Source organism: Acanthopagrus latus, chromosome 23 (assembly GCF_904848185.1).
Source record: "Acanthopagrus latus isolate v.2019 chromosome 23, fAcaLat1.1, whole genome shotgun sequence".
NCBI lineage: Eukaryota > Metazoa > Chordata > Actinopteri > Spariformes > Sparidae > Acanthopagrus > Acanthopagrus latus.
Window position 1 is genome coordinate 23,291,862 of NC_051061.1, and position 15,475 is coordinate 23,307,336.

The following is a 15,475-nucleotide window of genomic DNA, read 5'->3' on the forward strand; positions in this document are numbered from 1 at the left end:
CCCGAACTCAGCAGCTCACTCCACAAAACTTATGGCGAAGAGGAGAAATAAAGACCTCAGACGAATGTTTGTTGCAGACTGAATTCTCTCGGCCACTCTGCCTGGCGGTTGCCGGGCGGGGTGGCTTCATGCTCTGCACACTAGCCACACATCCTAAATAATTCACACTCTACTTGAGAATTCTCCAACGGACTCGCTGCCGCCATTAGACAGTCTCTGGCTGCCAGTTTTTCTTTTTCTTTTTTCGGGGGGCTTGTTTTTCACATTCTGACTCCAACATTACAACCTCAACCACCAAAAAATGGAGGAGGAGGAGAAGAAGGAGGAAGGGCGGCGGTGAGGCGGCGGTGAGGCGGCGGTGAGGAGGGGGAAGAAATGAAAAACGAGTAATATCTCGGGTCGATGAGAGTTCATGGACAATCCAATATATAAAAGCGAGTTTACATGCATAACACTTCAACATTAAGATTTTTCACAGAGTTCAGCATATTTTCTAGAACTCTCCCTCTACTAGTTTTTTTTTTTAATCTGAGACGCCTCTTTGACAATGTCTTCCTCATGCAAAATGCATGAGCGCTTGTGGATCGATACCGGCCCTTTAATCTCTCTACATAGACAGCTCCCGCGCTCAGGCGTTGAACCCACACCCATGGCTGCCACCGCTGCAGCCCAGATCAGAGGCCAGAGAGGAGGGAGGAGGGGAACCGGTCCCCGACACCGCGGGGTCATCGTGGCGCCCGGGGTGGGACTGTTGGTGGAAAAAACTCTCCAGTACCGTTTCCGTTCTTCAAACACATTAAAGTGTGCTTGTAAACCAGGTGACTCACCACAGTTGAAGCTCAGGAGTGTGCAGAAAGACGACTTTATTACTCATCCGCTGCCCGGCCTTTTGTTTCTTCTCCCTCCACCCAAAAAAAAACAAAAAATAAAAAATTCCAAACACGCCACTGTTGCTGCAACCAGATACATAAAACACACAGCGGTGGAAGACATATTCTCCTCCTTTACCCGAGGAAAAGTCGAAATTTACAACAACAAACACAACCAACAATGAATATATTTACTTACAAGTAGTATCTCTGTATCAAAGTCTGATATATCTTCTTCCTCTGTGCCATCGCTGTCCGAAAAACACTTCAGCGAGCCACACTGGGCAACACAGTCCTTCATAGAGCTGCAATAATTAGTAGATTGATTGATTACTAGCAACAAAAGTCAAATATGTGTCAGTTCCAGCTTCTTAAACTTGACAATCTTCTGCTTTCCGTTGTCATTTGTGATGTAAAAGAATAGTCTTTAGGTTTTGGACTGTGAGTTCAACAGATTTTGTGTTTTGAAGACGTCACTTTGGGCTTTTTTCAAACTCCTTGTGTAATTTATAAACTAAACAATGAATTAAAAGTGCTGCATGTTGGATGTGTTGCTGCTACTTCTTCATCGTCTCACGCTGGACTGAAGGCAGACGAGACGTTACAGTTACTCTCTATCGCCTCTTGAGGTACAACATGGTATCACGAGACAGGAAGGAGGGGATGCTAGCTGGTTAGCATGCTTTTAAAAGTTTTAAAGTAAAATAATTATATATCACTGCTTTAACTGTGAAAATAATCATGACAGTAATCATTAGTTGCAGCCATAACTCACACACACTGAAGTTTATTTTGACTCCGTCCCATATTCACCATTCTGCTGTTAGAAACACTCGCCGGAGCGCCAAGTGTGGATTAATCCACCGCTGAAAATAGTCCCCCAACAGATGCACTGTTTCCTCCACTAGTGAGTCTTTTTCATGGGATTTGCTGACGAGAACAAAATATAAAAAGCAGTGGCAGCTTCTTCCCTCAAGTTCTGAATGTAAAACTGTTTATTTAACAGAACTTTCTTGGACTGTTTTACCTTTCGCCGTACCGTTGGGTATGTTTTTTGCAAAGTCCGTCCTTTTAGTAACTTTTATTCTTTAACTTTAACGTATTTGTCTAGTTCTCGTTCCGAGCTGCGTTTCTGTTTATTTGTAGTTACACTGAACGCTGCGTAAAAACTGAGTGATTCCTCACATGTGCGCGATTACTTGGACAAATAAATAAAACACAATTTAGGTGAATCACATATAAAAATAGAGCAGCTGTATAAAAATGGACCTCAGAATTGCACTTAATGCACTTAATATCTATTGAGAAACAGCCGGCAGTGTCCTGACAGGGAAACATACTGTGTAAAAGAGTTATTTCAGGGTGTGTATTTAGGTTAATTCAGCGTTGTGTTTGATCAGTTTGTTACAGATTATTATAGTGGATATTTGAGATGTCACAGCTTATGTGTGATTACAGAGAAGTCTTTCAGCGGAGGTGTCTGAGCTGAAGCGAGGGGCTGCCACAGAGAGAAGAAAGCCCTTTTTTTTCCCTCTTTTTTTTTTTGTTGTAAATTTTGCGCACAAAAGAAGATTGCTTTGGCTTCCTTTTATCAACACTTTTGTTTACTTAGGATGTGCCAAATGCAGGATTTAGTGTCACATTTGTCTGAGTGTCTGGCACTTTCACTGAGCTCATACTTCAGCAGCTCTTATTATCAGCCATTTTGAAGCTGTTACTCATTTTGCCAGTCATTTAGTTCTTTTTTTTTTTTGTTTGAGACGTTGTCATTTCGGTGTGGAGGTACACTCGCTGCCTGCGTGAAGCTTTGATCATGTTTTTTTTTTGTACAAACAGATTTAGGAAACAAAAGAAGAGGCGCGCTGAAGGTTTTTCTTCAGAGTCGTGCTGTTTGTACATATTAAATGAGGACGGAAACATTATTACGTTGAACACAAAGTGTCTCGTTCTCGGAGACGAGGCCAAACGGAATAAAACATTATCAACATATTGCAGCTTTTTTTTTTTAAATCTCGCTCAGGTAAACTCTTTTGATTAAGTTGATGAGCCGGCTGATTTTTTTTTTAAGGCTTGCACACCAGAAAGACACGTGAAACAAAAAGTTGAACTAATGAACAACAGGATTTCCGAGAGCGAGCGATCAGTTACGTGGAGTAAATCAGGGCCCACCTCCGGACAACGCGCGGCGCTTTAGAAATGATCCAATATGGCTGATGCATCAGCTCTGCCTCCCCATTGTCTTCCACCCTCAACAACTCCCCCTCCCCTCCCCTCCCTCCTCCACCCCCCATAATGCAATGCAGCTTTTGTTCACTCATTCTTTTAACCGTTTCTTTGGCTGCGAGTTGTCACGGCAGGACAAATTAAGGAAGCGGTAATAGGGTTATGTCAAGTAGACGGAGGTGCTGGCTCTGTGTGGATGCCTCCCTCCCTCTGTCTCCATGAAAGGTTACTGCGCTTGCCGGGTTTTGTCTCCCCCGCTGTAATGAGAAAGGCAACAGACGAGCCTCTATCAGTCCTGCAACACCTACTGACAGATAGCATTTAGAGAGTGGAGAAAAAGAAGCATTAGGGAAAGAGCGAGTGAGCGTCACAGGAAGTAATACAGCAACATGAGCATGACTGATCGCGACGGACACGCATGACCAGGGAAAACAATCCCTCTCGCCGAGGGCGCTGTGCCTGAACACTTACCTTTGACACCTCGGTGTGTGTGTATATATGTATGTTTGTAATTTTCTCTCTCACACACACACATGCGCCTCGCAGAGTTTGACACTTTAACATTTTCCATTGGAACCATCGATATTATGCCCTCAACAGGGCGGCATTAAAACCAGACATCTTTTAAAATATTGAGCAGGGATCGCAGCATTTTGCTTCAGTATGATATTACATTCATGACTCCCACACTCCAGAGATATTACGCTCACATTTCTTCCACCACCTTTGGGCAGAATTTCTCAAACCCCTTTCTCTCCGAGCCGCCGCCACCACCGCCGTCGTTCCGCGGGCAGATGTCCGTGGAAAATCTGTATCAGTGCGAGAGTCCCCGTAGCTACGTTTTGATGGCGCTGGAATGGAAAGAATGCAGGAGGTGGCGGGGATCGCTGTTGTTGCTGCTGCTGGTGATGTGGTCAGAGGGCAGGGTTGGATCTTAGGTAACAACAGCAGACGCTGCGGGCACTTCATGCTACACAGGAGGGTGTTATAGCCTCGCAGGTTCTACACAAAAAGCACATCTCCAGCCAGAGACACACCAACAGAGATACAAACACCCAAACACTGAGGGAAACACATCGGGACTGGGACAGAGGCACACGCCCACGCAAACTTTTATATTTAGAGCTTCTATTTAAGAAGCACTTCTCAAAACACAGGCGCTTACCAAGCAGACGTCGTAACACAAAAAAAAAAAAAAGAAAAAAAAAAGATGCAGCCGGAAAAATGGAAAAAAAAAAAAAAAAAAACACGCCACATAAAAGATTCAACACTCGGATTTATGAAAAGGCCTTTTGGAACAAATGGTATTTGTGAAGCGATTCAAAGGGAGGCATTGATTTAGCCACTGCGACGTCCACCGCCTCCGGGGCTGCGATGGAGAAGCTGGGTCACTTTCAGTCTTTAGCCTGGACTTTGACGGTTTCGCTCTGGGAGAAGAAATTAAGCTTAAAAGGGGGTTAAAAGGTGAGAGAGAGGGAGCTGCAGGGGAAACCTCAGCGAGCTCTTCAACTCCATAAATGATTAAAACAAACAATCACGCAAAGTACAGATGCCGTCATTGTCTTAAAAACCCTGATCAGGAATTATTAAACGCTGTGGATCCTCCAGCGCTCTTCTATTTCACGATGTTTAAAGATGTTAAATGATCTCGTTATTGCATCTGACACGGCGAGCCTCTCGTTCAGATCCGATGGAAAACTCATCGGATTGATTGACGTCAAGATACTTTTTTTTTTTAGTTCTCTGGTTATTAGAGATGTTTGAAAGAGGTGAAAAACGAGGGGCTGAAACTATGGATCGTTTTTCATCGTCAGCTTATCTGTCGATTATTATTTTTCTGAGGAGGTGATTGATTGAGTTTGTTCTGTAAAAATGTGAAAAGGTGCCAACTGGCAGGATGAGAATAATAAGCACCGCCCGACCAACAAGCCAAAAACCAGAAAATATACAATAACCAACAACACAATAACAATAAATCAATATGTCAGCTGAGAGCAAATAAAGAAACAAGCTGTAAAATAGCAGAACTCCTCTGATGACAGGAAGTAAGGTGGATTATGGGAAATGCAGTCTTAAATGTACAGTGTGTAAGACTCAGTAGTTTGTCTGTTCTAGGCTACCGTAGAAACATTAAAGAGAGTCCCAGCTCCCCTGTAGATGTAAAAGGCTCATGAAAACACAACAATTATTGGTTTCAGGCGATGATACACTAAGAAAAACATAATTATGAAAACTGTGTCACATCTCTGCTAATTAATTCTCCTTAATCGTAAACATAGGACCTTTCAAGGCTGTAATCTGTGACATTTCCACAAAAAAAACAGATTGTTGATATATATTCTGATACGTTGTGAGCTTAGATTATTCTAAATGTTTCCAACAAACTGTTCAAACCAAGAGAAAAACGTTATAACTTCTGGGAAACATCAGATGATTGATCAGAGATTACTTCCTGTAATCCCCTTTTTTACTAAATATATCTGTAATCTAAGTGCACCTTATTTATTCCTGTAATGTTAACAGAATACCTTTGGATCCTGAATAAGTAATTCCTGTCTATGAACTCAACCTGAGTCACGTCAGACAGATTTCCATCAGCGATGGTGGTTGTTTAACAATGACGCCTACAACTCCCATGATCCCACACTGCTTAACAACGTCAACAAAACAACACAGTCCGTTTTATATTCATGTTTTTTTTTTCTTTATTGTTTTGACTGTGGCAGAAATGACATACTGCGACTCCAACTCAAAGAAATGTTCTGACAGGAAGCAGTACACACAGTCTGGAATTTCAAAACAAAAGATGCAAGCAGCGTGGGATCATGGGAGTTGTTGTTTTAGACAACTATCATTGCTGATGGAAATCTATCTGATGTGAATCTCTGACTCATTGTTAGATCTGTTTCTCTGAGTAAAATAAAAGATGTCTGTTTTGCACATCGTTTCAAATAATTTGCCTAAATTCAACTTCAGAATACCCAACAAAGGTCTCTTTGTTTTGACGCTTTTAATGCAGAAATGTCACCTATTATATCTTTAAGTTGAAGAAACATGAATACCATTTAAATGCACAAACGTATGACTGCTAAATCCACCAACAGCGGGTTTAAAATCTACCGAACACAACACGTGTAGTCGAGGTGTTTCACGTGCCGACAGTCGTACAGTTGCAGACATATTCACACATCTCCCGACACGCCCCGCGCCGTCCTGATATGATATGTGTGTGTTGGTGTGCCGCTGTGGCCCTCGCGCGTCTGGCAGTATTGATGTACCATTTCTCACTTGCCGCTGCTAAATATGAGAGGGTGGTAGCAGCAGTGTGAACCCCTGACCCCTCTGGGAGACACAGCAGCGCTCACAGTTGTGGGAAATAGGTCTCTGGATCCCCAACTGCCTGTTTAGAGTAATGGTCAAAGGTATGCCTGCTGGAAGAGAACATTACTGGGCATGACCAATCTGCTCCCAAATGGAATACACTTTATGTCACTGCACCAATCTATGTAATTGACTTCGCTTTGGGCTGCAGCCATTATGGTTAAGGTTGCCTTTTTTTTTTTTTTTTCTCTCCACAGAACGTCAATGAAATCTGAAACGTACAAAGATGGTAGATTTTGAGAATGATTGCCGTGGATGGATATGAATTATGGCACATTTTTTCGGAGCTATAAAGAACGACTGATATGTGTAATGTGCGCCTGTCGAGCAGCGCGTCCTGTACCTTCACACGCGGCGCTGCCAGGTAGTATCCACTCTCGGATTCAGGACCCTGCGACAACAGGTGAATGCAATTAGGTGGGTGGCAGAAGAGAAAAGCAGCAGTAGTCTGGACTCTGAGGACTGGATGTGAGAACATTGGCCTGACTTATTGATTGGTAACTTAGTATGATTACAGTAGTGCTCGGTTGTGTGCGTGTGTTTCTTGCACTTCTGCGTTATAAAAATAGACAAAAGTGAAGTTGTACAGCAGCTTCACTCCTACGAGCGGAGAGTTGAGTGTGGAGTGAAAGCACAGACGAGGATGAGGTTCAAACTGGCACTAGACACGTTAGAAGACTATTTTTATATCTAAACTCAATAAACAAACTATTTGTTTTCATGACTGAATAACTGGATAAACAAACTGATGTTTAAGGAGGTTACAGTTTCATACCGTTTTACTTTGTTTATATTTTGCGGACCCTGTCTACTCAGTTTTGGGAATTTGGAATATTTCTGAGTTTCTGTACTATCGATATTGTAGACACAACCTCTCTGAATCACATCGTGCTCCTTTAAACTTAAAATAGTTATGACATTGATTTTCAAATTTGCAAAAAAGACACAAGATACAAATAATACAAAAACAGACAGTGACCGAGTCTGTGCTGGAGAGTGTGTTCACATAAAGACGAATCCACTAACTGACTTATGAATGTAATACATCTCCATATTTATCTGGCTTATTCCTAACCTCCATGTTACGTTGCGCGGAATATGGGCAAAGTTCCAAACTAAAACCAGTGTTTTCCACGGTAACAGGATCCTTATCATCTTTCTGAGAGTGATTGGTAAGGTGTATCATTAATTCATGAAGATGAAGATAGCAGCTTCATCAAGTGAAGACTACCAACATTTTTACTACTGTTTAGCCCACTTAGCTAAAGAAAGGACTTGAACTTTTATTAAAAGCATCCCCCATAATCGTTTCCTGGTAACCCCCCCAAGAAACTCCTCATTAATTTGATTCCCAGTAAAAGGTTCGACAGCATATGTCGCTAACATTTGTCGTTTGCTAGCTTCGTAACATGCGCAGTGGTTGCACGGTTCACCTGACAGGCCACCCTCCTCACTTCTTCGTCGCCATGCATCGCCAGTCTCCTTAATGCACATCTTAAAACAGGAAAATGTCTGCAGTGGTGTGTCCATCCATCCGTAAGAAATGCATTTCCTTACACTGAATATTAGAGGCAAACATCCGTAATTACAGACTGAAAACAAAACCGTGTGGAAAAAGAAACGAGGCGGCCGGGTAGAGGATGATGTGTGACAGACTGTAAAGCCCCCGGGGACAAACTTGTAATTTTAAATACCGACAGAAGTCTGCATATACAAGTGTAGCTCCTCCATCGTGTCCTTTTGTCTCTCTTACATTCATTCCTTGCTGCCATTAAGCCTGTTTCTAACTAACCGCTCCAACCCTGGAGGACAAAATGGGTGAATGCATATTTGCTGGCTGACACATTAGCCTCCCCATGTACATTCAGTAGTCACACGCTTACATGCACCATGTGACTTCATCCCCAGGAGCGACTCTTGCCGCCACTGAATTTTTCATCATTGATCTGATGTGATTTCCATGCTTGGCCGTCCCTCTGCCCTGTCAGCTCTCTCTCCATCATAGCCGTCTCTCGGCCTAGAGGGCCAGCAGGGCGTGAGCCATCAACCCCGTTTGTTGTCTCCCACAATGCCTCAACAAAACCTTTCCCTGTCCTCCACCCACCACCACGACTATCACACATCCTCTGGCCCCTGTGCTTCGTGGAGACAAGCAAACCCAGACCTTTGGATAAGAGGGTGGTAAAACGCTCGATGTATTGACATGACTGTCCGCTGCCATAAAGCTCCATCACCCCCTCCTTTCCTGCCTTGTCAAAGCGGCGGGAGGAGCCGTGTGTGTGTATGTGCGTGTTGGGTGGAGACGGTGCGGCGTGGAGGGCTTGATGTATGATGGTGCGGGAGACAGAGTCAGTGCACCTTTCGGTTTCCGCTCTGCCTCCTCCGATGGAAGCTTTTTTCGAAAAAAGAAAAAAAAAATGTCCTGATACCTGGCCGGAGCTCGGTGAGCGATGGCCGCAGCCAACCTGCTGATCTTAGCAGCGGGTGCATTAGTTTGCCATAAAGAAGCAGTGATTTTGAGACGCGGCAGGCGAAAACATATGAGGATGAATGACACCATATAAAAGCCAAGCTCTGTTTCAAAATCCATTAGAGAAGCAAGTGCCTGAGCTCCACACGCAGCAAAAAAGCCAAGGCCCCCACATCCTATCCCAGCGTCCAATTGAGGCATGGATCGCAGATCACTCTTGCAGTTCCTCCCTTAACTGTCCATTTAATCAAAATTTTTAATCAATGCATTAGTACATGACAGCTTTGAGGGGAGAAAAAGCATACTTCACTCGGTGCCAGATATTGGCATCCAAAGATAGGTGGGAGATGAATGCGGCTCATTTGGTGCTGAGATTGAACAAGTGCTTGTTTTTTTTTTCTTCCCCCCCCGCACACGTTCTTCTGGAGTTTATGAGTGCAGACATGTGATTGTGTGCGTGTTTTTTCCCTCCATGAAACCCCCCCCACTGCCTCCTCCCCGCGGCACTGCCTCCTAATTACTCAGATCTGCGCTCAAAGTGAAGAAATAATGAACGAGAGCTTTAATTATGCCTCTAGACAAAGGATCCCTGATGCCTCCACAACACTGCTGGCATGCTGCGATGGGTGAGGGCAGGTTAAACAGGAACCCTGTCCTCTGGGTGCAGGAGGAGCTGGTCAGCCTTGAATACAGACCAAAGCCTAAACCTGACATGATGCAGAAGAGCGCAGATATCGGCGGGGAGGAGGGGAGGGAACTCCTTGATTTAAAAAAAAGATGAGCTACATAGGTTTGTTATCTCTAACAGATATGACACAACCTTTAATTAGTGGGGATCCCTGAAGCTCTGGGCCCGAGATATAATCAGCGGACCTTTAGCGAGAGCACAACCCTCCCCTCTCCGGGTACCCCCGGGGCGGCTGATTGAGGCGTCCTCGTGCCCCCTCTTCTACAGCGGGGTTGGCTGGCACTCTGGAGATGCCAGATAATGAGGAAGCCTGTCAGAGGGGCACTTCAAGGGTGCCCCTCCAAAGGCCTCGCCGCTTCTCAACGAAAGTCCACCAGCACCAAACACTGCTGCTTTGTTTTTTCTTCAGAGTGCGTCTCCCGAGGACTCGGTTGAGTGTCCGGTGGGGTGGTGGTGCTGGTGGTGGTGGTGGAGGGAAACACACTGCTCCCCCCTTCGGACTCGACAATCTCTTTCTCCAGCTCGACTGATCACAGCAGCAGCTCAGATGGGCTAATTATGCCCTACACTGTGACTAATGGAGAATGTGACAGAGGTCCGTGTTTACTTTCATACATATTTACAAAGTTTGTGTCCGTGCATAATATTGCATAATCCCCATTCTCACATGTTTGTGTTTGTCTAACTCTGGCGGTCGTCCTGATGGGGGAGCTGTGTCCATAGTGAAGTGCAGCAGAACTGTACCAGCTTCTCATTTTCTGCTCTCCCCTTCTTATTTCTACTACTTTATAGTAGAAGGTGTTGTACTTGGACATAAATCTGACAGGTTTAGCAACCGGAGGGGTGTTTTACATCCCATCATTAAAAATGTACACACGTTTGAGTGTTTTATAAACTGATTTTTGTCATTTCAGACTCTCTATATTCAAATTTCTTTACTTTTAGGCAATAAGTTAATTTAGAAACTTATAGATTATGTATTTCCCCAGCAGAACATTACTCCTGGCAGCGTGCAGAGAAACTTCTGAAACAGGCTTTGAGACATAAAACTTAAAAAACTGCGATTGAACAGTGAATAAAAGATGACAAATGCAAACTATTAAAATCTTTTTAAAGACTTTATATTTTAAAAAGGGGGGTATTAAAATGATAAAGAGACGACAATAATGTAAATTAAAACGGTAGGAATTTTACATTCTGGGCTGCGAGTTTTCACGACTCGTCGATTCATCGTTCAGCCGATAAAATGTCAAAAAAATGGTGACGAATCTCATCACAGCATTACAAAAACCAAAAGACTCTTCATTCTGAGTCACGAATGATAAAGAAACGCAGCAAATCCTCATATTTAAGAGGCAAATGTCACGACATTGTTCCTGAGAAATGACACAGGAGATTAAATGATTACCATTGATCGATTGATCACCAAGCAAATACCAAACATGTGTGTGTTACTTTTGACGCATAGCTATTTATTTTGCTCTTTCGCATAAGAGATGTTGAATGCAGGATAATTTCACTGTGTCATTGCTTCTATGACTTAAGTTAAGGATCTGAATACTAAAAAACTTGAAGCCACAGGGATGAAAAATGACAATAAAAACATTTTAGATTTGCACATAAAACACAAGCTCTCTTCACAAAATGTGGCATTTATGGATAAAATACTCAACTGCACCTCAACCATCAAGATCCTCTCTCCATTTTTTACACTATTATTTTACTGATGAGACTTTACACACTTCCACGTTACAGAAGTTGTATGTAGGATCATTTTGCGCCGTGTAAACCCTGAATATGTCCTCCTCTACTGTCGGAGTGAAGGTAGTTTGATGACACATGGTAATTATGTCCGTTAAAAACAGCAACATTCACTGACGCTTTCACATAAAACACACAATCTGTAGACAAAATGTTGTATTTATAGATCAAACACTTAAAACACTGAGTCCGACTACATAACGATTTCTTTTTGCTGATTGAAGAGATTTTTTTTTTTTTTTTTTTTTTTTTTTACAGCCAGACTCTCGTCTTTTTAAAAGATTACTTTACACCGCCGTGTTATTGCTTCTCTTACTTAAGTAAAGGATGTGAGCACTTCCTCCTCCACTGTCAGAGTGATGGGAGTTAAGGGAAATAAACAGTCATCTCTTATGAAGATTAGTGCAAGTGCGCGGTATTGATCAGCGGTCATACGATAAACAGTGGAGAACAGGAATGTGCCGCCAATCGTTTGGGCCCCATTAGTCGCCGCTTGTATTGCCTTTGATTATTGCTGACTGAGCTCTCGGTGCATGTGATGGCTTCTTACTGCGAGAACTGCTGCTTTCAACCTTTTTCTTTTCTTTTTTTTTTTTTTTTTGAGGAGCACATTAAAATAACACAGCCTCAACAAGACAAGCTATTCCACACACACACACACACACAACACGGACGGATGTGTTAGTGGATGTTTTTTTTTTTTTTTTTTTTGAGAGGAGATTAAAAACGGGATTTAAAAAGCTTGTAATGCTTCAAATCAGCTGAATCTCAGAGGCAGGATTTAAACACACAACACATACACACCTGCGCAAATCCACACACATGCAGCCTGAATGAGAATCAAAGGTTTTTAAGTCCTGCCTCGGAGGGTGATTCCCCGCTCTGAAGCAGGCCAGCAACACGGCCTGGGAAGACAGACGTGACAGAGTCGACAGTGACAGTGATGATGATGGTGATTGTGGTAATAATGATTATGCTGATTATTACAGGGCTGCCACAGCGATGTGGTGATTGCGCCGCAAGGAAGAAATAGAGGAAGACAAAGGGCGACAGTGACAAAAGTGATGATGAGGATGATAATGACTAAGATCACTTTTTTTTTCCTCCCTTCTTTTGGTGATCGACTGTGAGCCGTTCGCAGCGGTTGTTGATCTTTCTTTAATTGGCAGAACAGCAGCGTGGGGAGTTAAACTGAGGATATCTCCACCGCGTTTGAGCGGCTTTGATTTCACATGACAAAAAGAAAAAGGCACAGTTGAGAACATTCCAGCAACTCCCCTTTGAAGGGAGTGATCTGGCAGTGCTCATTTAAATTATTAACTGGGTGAGACAGACAGAAAGACAGGAAGACAGAAAAAAAGAGCGAGAGACAGAAAAACACACACAGAGGCGAGACACGGAGACGGATACCCGTCTTCGACGCCAAACCATCGAGCCGCGTCCACGCCACATACGTGACGATTGATCTTTGCATCAAACAGTCGAGCCAATTATCCAGGAATGAGACTGTATACCTGCACCCAAGATGGCTTAGCGTTTCATTTAAATTTTGGTTCTTTCAGTCGAGTTCATGAAATACAAGTACGACTGTGTAATTGCGGGTCAGCCGCCCTCCTGCTGCATGCTGGGAATTGTTTAATCTGCGGCGGGAGCGTCCCAGAGTGAGTTAATTCTCCTCCGTGCTCGTGTTGTGTCGCCCGCAGCAGGAGCCTATTATTACTGTCAGTGTGGCCGGAGCAGCTAAACTCAGAAGGTGAGACTGCAGGTAATGTGCTGCAGGATCTCTGAGTGAAGCTCTACAGCACGACTTCATGTTCACATCGTCTATCTGACCCGTCGACGGCTTCTTTAGTCGACACGGGAGCTGTGGTAGGAACCAAGACACTGATTTAGGAGACCTGGATGTGGTGGCACCACTCAGCCAAAGGGTACATCCAATTTAACCCGGAGGCCGCTCGCAGTACTGAAGCAAAAACATCCCTCTGCAGCCCAGAACATGTTATGAAAGACCGAGGAGTCTCATTCTCAACTCAGCTTCAAACTATGACGCTCCACCTGCCCATCAGTGGGCAGTGATACATAATATGCGACGTCGAGTTAGACTTTCATAACAAAGCTTCAAATAATGAGCTAGGGGTTTATTGGCATCATATCACAACAAAACGTAGCACACGACACTCTACAGTTGCAGCAGTTCCAGACTAAACTCTTTAATTAATTTATTTACGCTACCAACATTTGGGAACCACTTGAGAACAGTGGCGAGAAAACCTGCTACAAAAACTACCAGGTTTGGTTGCTTTGGGTTAAAATAACTGTTCAGTCGTAAAACTCAAAGTGTGTCATTGTGCAACATAAGTTATTTAATAAATGTACAATAATTGAAATATGTAACATTAAAAAAAATCACTCTAGTCTACCACCAACTACAGAGTCATACTCAGGAGCGAAGCTGCTGTATTTTACGTGTTGGGAGTGAGAAAAGGCTGAAAAGATACAAGAATGTTTTTGTTGATTTCCAGAGGTTTTATATTTGTAAAACTCTTGTCAAGCTTAGAAAAGTTATTCAAAAATAAGGCAAAGTGAGAAAATCTGACGCATTTCAATCTCAACTCAGCTTCGAACTACGATGCTCCACCTGCCCCTCAGTGAGCAATAATATGCAATGTGCAACATCCAGTTAGACTTTCACAATAAAGCTTCAAATAATGAGCTAGGGTTTTACTTGTATGGTGCCATATCACAACAAATCATATCACATGGCAGGTACAGTTGCAGCAGTTCCAGACTAAATTCTTTAATTAGTTTATTTACAGTACCAATATTTCCCTTTTGGGAACAGCGGCGAGAAAACCTGCAACCAAATCTACCTGGTTAGGTTGCTTGAGTCGTAAAACTCAAAGTGTGTCACTGTGCATTGCATGTTATTTAATGAACGTACATTAACTGAATTACATAACATATACAAATATACTATAGTCTACCACAGACTACAGAGTCATACTCAGGAGCGAAGCTGCTGTATTATATGCGTTGGGAGTGAGAACGGGCTGTAAAGACACAAGAATTTTGGATTTCCAGAGGTTTTACATTTGTAAAACTATCGTCAAGCTCAGAAAAAAATGCTTTAAAAACAAGGGCAGACAAATTAAACTAACCAGGAAGTGAGCAATTCTCATCGGACTGTAAAGGCTCCGTCTTTTGCATTCAGTATCTGGGACTTCTTATAAATCTTAAGAATTACTGTTCGCCGTAAAAGCAGAGACATTTGAGGTTTGGGTCCACACACTGTGCAGACCTGAGCAACAACAGCAACAATAAAACACATCGGTGCAGATTCGCTTACATCCAGACAGCAGCGGCACATTCAGATCATTGATTTACAGCAACTCGTACAGCTGCATCCATCTCACCCATGCACATCTCCGTCTTTGTGGCAGTTTCCTCTCCATTGCCGTTCTTCTGGCTCCGGCACAGAAAGATAACAATCCTTGTTTCTTAATCCTGCTTAAAAGAGGCCTGATTGTCTTAGCTGTGTTTTCAACCGGGGAAGAGCTATCAGTGTGCACCGGATCTTTGAGTCAGAGAGAAAACAAAATCACTAAAAAAATGCCAACCGATAGATCGAACCACTCTCCATCCATCCCTTTAATTCCTCCGGCCCGCTTCTTAATGTCACGTGACGGCGTCGTGCTCTGGGATCTACAGAGGGCATGTAATTTGTAACTTCGGGCCTCATAAATATAAATCGCCTCGACTTGATTGTATTAAGAAGAATTACAAGATCAAGAGTAACCCACGCGGTGCAGTGCGGTGCGGCGTAGACAACCCGTGTTGCACTGATTCTCTGAGGTTTTGTGGAGGTTTTTTGTTGGACAAGAGTGAAGATATATTTCTTGTGTTTTCCAACAACTCCAAGGTAATGGAGCCTCCACACACACCCCAAAAAAAAAACTGGCTGCCTGTGATGTAACAGATACATCTTGTACATTCTCTTTGTCTGCTTCTTTTAAAGCCGTATCAAACAGAATTAATCAAAAAAAGATACATTAAAAGGAAGCTCTGGGTTGGTTTTTTTTTTGC

General features: G+C 43.1%; 1 protein-coding gene across 7 annotated transcripts in view; it reads left to right on the forward strand.

Moving 5' to 3' along the window:
- The window catches only part of LOC119014606 (RNA binding protein fox-1 homolog 3-like), a 422,323-nt gene that overhangs the window by 312,740 nt on the left and 94,108 nt on the right, over positions 1-15,475 (forward strand). The window lies entirely within an intron of this gene.